Genomic DNA, 6,000 nt, shown 5'->3' with positions numbered 1-6,000 from the left:
TACCGTAGGAACTGCTAGACCTAATTTAAGACCATTTTTGACTGGCGCTATTATATGTCAATGGTTTTCATGCAGTTCCAGCAAGTCCCGAGTCAGGGGCTGTGTCTACCGTTTGCAACTGAGACCCAGAATGTTAGCAGGTGGTGTTCTCCCCTTTCCTATAGCCACGCGGCAACCTATCTACCCTGGTATGCATGCGCTCCCAGCTGGTTTCTCCTTCTCAGCCACTCCCCAGCAGGCTGCTGTTTTGATTTGGAGTGCTTTTGGTCTACTTTCTGTTATTTCGTTACCCGCAGCAAGCACATACCTCTCATTGTCATGTTGCTTGTTCTGGCCGATGCCTACGCTGCTTGTGATGAATAACGTGATGCATGATTTGTGGTATTCCATGTGACTTGTGTAGTGTGATGCATAATGTTGTCTGTGCTCTGTGATGTCCTGTGTAATAAGATGGACGGCGTTTTGTATGGTGTGATGCTTCATGTTGTGTGTGCTAGACAGTTCTGCCTGTAAGTGATGAGCACAGGGTTCCTTGTACAGTGTGACTGGCACGGTTGTAGGATTTGCACTGCTATTTGTGTTCTGGGATGCCCGGTGCTCTTTGCACTTCGTGGTGTCATTGTCTAGAATGTTTCATGGGGGATACTGCTTATGCTCTGACATGTGCTATGTTGTTTGTATGGGGGGAGGCACGTTTTTTGGTGATTTGTGATGGATGGTGCCGAGAGGTGCGAGTGCTACTTCACTTATGGTGTGACACACTTTGTTGCTTGTGTTGTCTGTGCATTGTGCGGCGGGTGCACTCTGCTCTTCGTAAAGTGATGTACAGAGCAGTGTGTCCTGCGTCGGTCTGTGATTTTGGTGGTGTATTGGACAGTGCTGTTTGAGCTGTGTGATGCACAATACTATTAATGCTCGTGTCATGTTGAATTGTGCACCATACTGTTAGAGTGAACTACATGTAGTATCTAATAGTATAATGTGTAGTGCTGTTTACGCTCAGTGATAGGCTGTACTCTTTGATAATGTGATTGAAAGAGTAAAGAACAGTCCGTTGCCTGTTGTCTGATAAGTAGTGCTGTTTGTGGTGTATGATGCACAGTGATGTTGACACTTGTACTGAGTGATGCATTGTACTTTTTTTGCAGATTTGTGATAGGTAGTGCTGCTGTGTGCCGACAGATCCAGGAGTGCAGTTTCTTTCCCTCCCTTGAGTTCTTTAAGCGTCTGCTGTTTCTGTCAGTTTCTCTAGGCTTTGGTCAAGGGCTGCACTCTACCTTTCTCTTCTGCACATCTTGCCCATCTCTCTGGTCTCCTCAGATCTTTCCGGGCCTAGGATACCCTATACTAACGATCCCTCAGTTCTCTTCATGTTCCCAGCAGTCCGTCTTTCTGGGCTTTTGCCGGGCCCCGGGGGAAGCACAGTCGCAGACTAGTCTTCCCTCGGGGTCTTTCGTGCACTGATAGGACAGGCAGGGGAAGGGGAGGAGTTAGGGGGGGGGGTATAAGGCACAGGGGAAGAAGGGAACTTCCTCTTCCTGCGCCTGGCACCATCGGGAGGGTTAGCCAAAGGGAGCTTAGAGTAGTGGCAGAGTGGGTTCAGGAGTAGTTAGCGAGTCAGGGCCTGGGTTAGTCTTGTGGCGTTGTGGGCTGTTCACCGGCAGCCGAGTTGCAGATATGCCTGAAGCGTGCGGTTTGGCGGCATGTCGGGCGTCTCGTCCGAGGAGGTCCGGGCGGCCCTGTTGTTGCTGTCCCGCGCGGGCATTGAGGACCTGTTACAGCCAGGTGTGTTGGGGCAAGCCTGGGTGGGGGCTACGAGGGGCATGCGCGCGGCCTCGGCCGGAGTGAAGGCAGCGGTCGTGGCCACCGATTGGGGAGCCTCGCGTTGGGGTAAGTTTCTCACCCTGGCTGCTCGTATCTGAGGTATCTTACCTTGTCGATCAGCCCCACGGGAACAGACTGCGGGACCCTGTAGTGTTTCTGCTAGGGTCTCTCCCCTAGAGCAGGACCATTTGGCCTGCTCCCTGATTGACCCATTGAGGTTGTATTTTTCCTTTTTTCATTTTTGTTTACTTTATTCTCACTGTGTAGTACATAATACCCAAGGTCCTGAAGAATTGCCAGACAGGCAAGAAACATGTCGACCTTTTTAGAGGGTTGAGTTAGCCCACTGTAGACTAAGCAGTTCCTATCTCCCCTCCCACCATTTTAACCAAGGGAGTCAGCCACGTGAATAAAGTCCCTTGTGGACTGGCTCACCTTCTTTTTAATCTCACCACTCTCTCACGACTACACCTCCACCAGACCCCTTACACGCACTCAAACCATTGGCTGGACTAAAAGATCTCCAACAAAGAGCGCCTACGGCGCCCGTCAGACATTGCAGCGCCAGTCAACGAGGAGCAGGAGACCAATGATGAAGCATGACACCTAGGTTTCTGGGTGTGTGAGGTCCTCTAGTTCCAACAAGGGAACACTCTGTTCCCTGCTTTTATTCTACTCCAGACTGTCACACATACTTCCTTTACTTTCCCTGGGGAACTTTGTATTCTTTTGCATTATAGCGGTCGTGGCGTGCCAGGACGATGATCCAGGCACACACAGGCGGGCGACGGAGGGGTGGCAGAGCGCCCAAAGACTCGGCGAGGGGCGGGAAGTGCAAGAGGGCGATGAGGGGGGGCGGAGCAAGGGGACCGGCTTGCAGTTTCTTCACACAACGCCTTGGGAGCTAGTGGGGAGGCAGTGGACACGGGGGAGGGGAAGCATGTGGAGGACCTGACCACTGGGCAGGACTTTAGAGAGGGGGCAGCGATAGGGGATCTGGGGCAATGGGACGATGCACCCATTGATTTGTCCACCAGCTCCAGGGCGCCCACCCCTGCCCCGTCCGGGCGGGAGGCGGCCGTGGGATCAGCAGGTCAGGGGGGGTCAGCTGTCCCTGGGCCCCTGGGTGCTTTGGGGGGGTGGGTCCCAAGGCCAGTTCAAGGGGGTTTCTTCCCCCCGGGGGCTGAATTTTTGGGCTACTGCCCACCCCGCCTCCGCAGATCTGGGGTTCAATGTCTTGGGAGGACAGGGCCAGGGAGCAGCGGATCCTGGAGCAGATTCGTGAGGTCAGGTGGGCGGAGCAGACCATGGCCAGAGTGGGGGCAGTGTGGGGGTCTGAGTTAAAAGGGCCTCCTACCCTGACCTCGGAGGAGGAGCGGGAGGCAGAGTTAGAGGAGGCGCAGAGGCGCGTGAGGGCCAAGAAAGTGGTGGATGAGTCCCCAATGAGAAGGATGGCAGGTGTAGGGACGGCTTTGAGGCCCGATGGTGCTGGGGCCCGCTCAGGCTGGAGCGACCTGAGGGGCAGGAGGGGAACCAAGCCGGCGGCGGTTGGCAGAGCCCGGGGGTGCCTGGCGGGGCGCAAAACGCAGGACTGAAGCAGCAGGGCAGTCTGCAGCGGCTGTCCCTCCTCCGCGGGCTTGGGCTCCGGCGGCACGTGTTGAGTCTGAAACTCATGCGTCTGGGAGTGTGCAGAAGGGTGTGAAGAAGGCAGTGAAAGAGGTTGTGAGTGCGCATGTGGATGTGGAACCGGTGCTTGAATTGGATTATGGTGATGAGTGTGAAGAGCTGGAAGAAGGGGAGGTGCGGGATGACGCAGATGTCTCAGGGGGCGCAGCGGACAACGGAGCACTTGGTGTTTTGCAGGCCCCGACGGCGACGAAGAACAAGGCCAGGGTGGCGGCGGTCCAGGTGGTGGCGCCCAGAGGAAGGCCCAGGGAGCGGCCCACGGAAGTCGCAGGTGAGGGCTCCTGGTGGGCAGCCTGGGATGACGGTCCCCTAGGGGGGAGAAAGAGGACGTGCAGGTCAGTGGGGGTGGGGGATGGTTCGGTTCAGGAGTTGGAGAAGCCATCGGGCAGTCCACCAATGGAAGGTGAGAAGGTGGACGGTAAGTCGGTGACTACGGGGGTACAGACGGACAAAGGGGGCGGTAAGGAAGAAAAGGGGGTGAAGCTGCCAAAGAAACTCCCCTATATGGGTTTGGCGATGCCCTTGGGTTCGCATCTTTCCGGAAAGGTCAGGGCGCGAATTTAGAGGCACGAATTTGTGGATGTGTTCAAGTTTCTCCATAGGGAGGTACAGGCCAAGGAAGGCTCGAAAGAGGAAGATTGGGAGCTGACTAGGCGACCCAGGGTGCCAGTGACAATGGAAAACTGGACTTCGGCATTCTTGATTTATGCCAGTATTTACTGTGAGAGGTATCAGGATCAGGCGATTGCACTGTTTAAATACATGGATATCATTTGCAAGGCTCAGATGCAGTTTGGGGGTTTTGCCTGGTTGAGTTATGACAAGGAATTCAGGGCACGTGTTAGTGCGGATCCAGAGAAGAGTTGGGGGAAGGTAGACCAGGAACTCTGGGTACAGTAGATGGCGTCCACGTACTCCACGGCATCCACGCACACAGTCAGCGGTTTGCCGGAAGTGTAGCAGTCCTTTCTGCTGCGTCCCGCCCAAAGTGGTGCAGGGGGAGGTGCGGTGCCCAGCACCCTCGTCTCTGGTCAGCCAGGCAAGCCAGGAGGATATTCGATGGGGGCGTGCTGGAGCTACAACCGGGGGTACTACTCCAGATATCCCTGCAAGTTTAAACACAAATGCTCAAAATGCGGCAGGAAACATGTCCTCACACAGTGCCTCACGCTTGTCACTCCCTCAGAACAGTGGCGGAACGCCAAGGGGCGGGGCCACCCTGAACAGAAGGGCTTTTCTGGGGTTTCACGGAGGGCTTTAGGGTAGGCTATCAAGGTCCCAGGGTGCATCGGTGGGTGGACAATTTGAGATCAGCTAAGGAGTTGCCCGACGTGGTTTCTTCCAAGTTGAGGAAAAAGGTTGAGGAAGGAAGGGTAGCCCTCCCGTTTACTGATTGGCCTTTGGAAGATCTGATCATTTCTCCATTAGGGGTGGTGCCGAAGAAGGAGGAGGGGGAGTTTCGGATGATCCACCATCACTCCAGGGCGGAGGGCCAGTCAGTGAACGATTTCATTGCAGAGGAGGATTCTAGGGTGCTCTACGCTTCTGCGGATGATGCTATCCGTTTGGTGAGGGTGTGCGGGTCGGGGGCTGAATTGGCGAAATGCGACATCAAGTCAGCCTTCCGTCTGCTGCCCATACATCCGGTGGATTTCTCACTCTTGGGAATGCAGTTTGGGGTGGCCATCTACGTGGACAAGGTTTTGCCCATGGGTGCGCCATCTCTTGTGCATTGTTTGAGCTCTTTAGCACTTTCCTGCAGTGGGCCATGGTGAGACTCAGTGGGTGCCGTGTGGTCACTCACTACTTGGATGATTTCCTCTTCCTGGGGATGGCGGATTCTGGGGCAGGGCCCTGTCACAGCTCCAGGAGATGGCCTTCCATTTTGGTGTACCTCTGGCGCCGGAGAAAACGGCTGGTCCCAGCTGTTGCCTGACGTTTCTGGGGATTGAGCTGGACTCGGTACAGTGGCTGGCGCGCCTTCGAGGGGCTAAGGTGGCTGAAATTCTGTCATGTTTGAGGTGGGCGATTGAAGAAAAACGGATCCCTTTGAGAGTGGTGCAGAAACTCTTGGGCTTCTTAAACTTTGCGTGTAGAGTGGTGAGAGCAGGGCGGACGTTCTGTAGGCGGCTCGACATGGCCATGTTGGGGGCGGTGCTCCCACACCACGAAGTCAGGATTTCCATGGGGGTGCGGGCTGATTTGAGGACATGGATTGCATTCCTGAATGATTTCAACGGTGTGTCCCTGGATTTTGATGAGGAGAGGGCGGTCTGGCAATGCCAAATTTTCTCTGATGCAGCCGGGTCGGCGGGGTTTGGCATTTTCTGTGACGGGAGGTGGTGCGCTGAGACCTGGCCGGCTCACTGGCTCAAACAAGGGAGGAGCATTGCTTTCCTGGAATTCTTCCTTTTGTAGGTGGCACTGGAGGTGTGGGGGACGGAATTTCGCAACAGATCTGTGCTCTTCCACGTTGACAACATGACGGTG

Source organism: Lissotriton vulgaris, chromosome 4_1, assembly GCF_964263255.1.
Source record: "Lissotriton vulgaris chromosome 4_1, aLisVul1.2, whole genome shotgun sequence".
Taxonomy (NCBI): Eukaryota; Metazoa; Chordata; class Amphibia; order Caudata; family Salamandridae; genus Lissotriton; species Lissotriton vulgaris.
Note: the sequence above shows the minus strand (reverse complement) of the source record.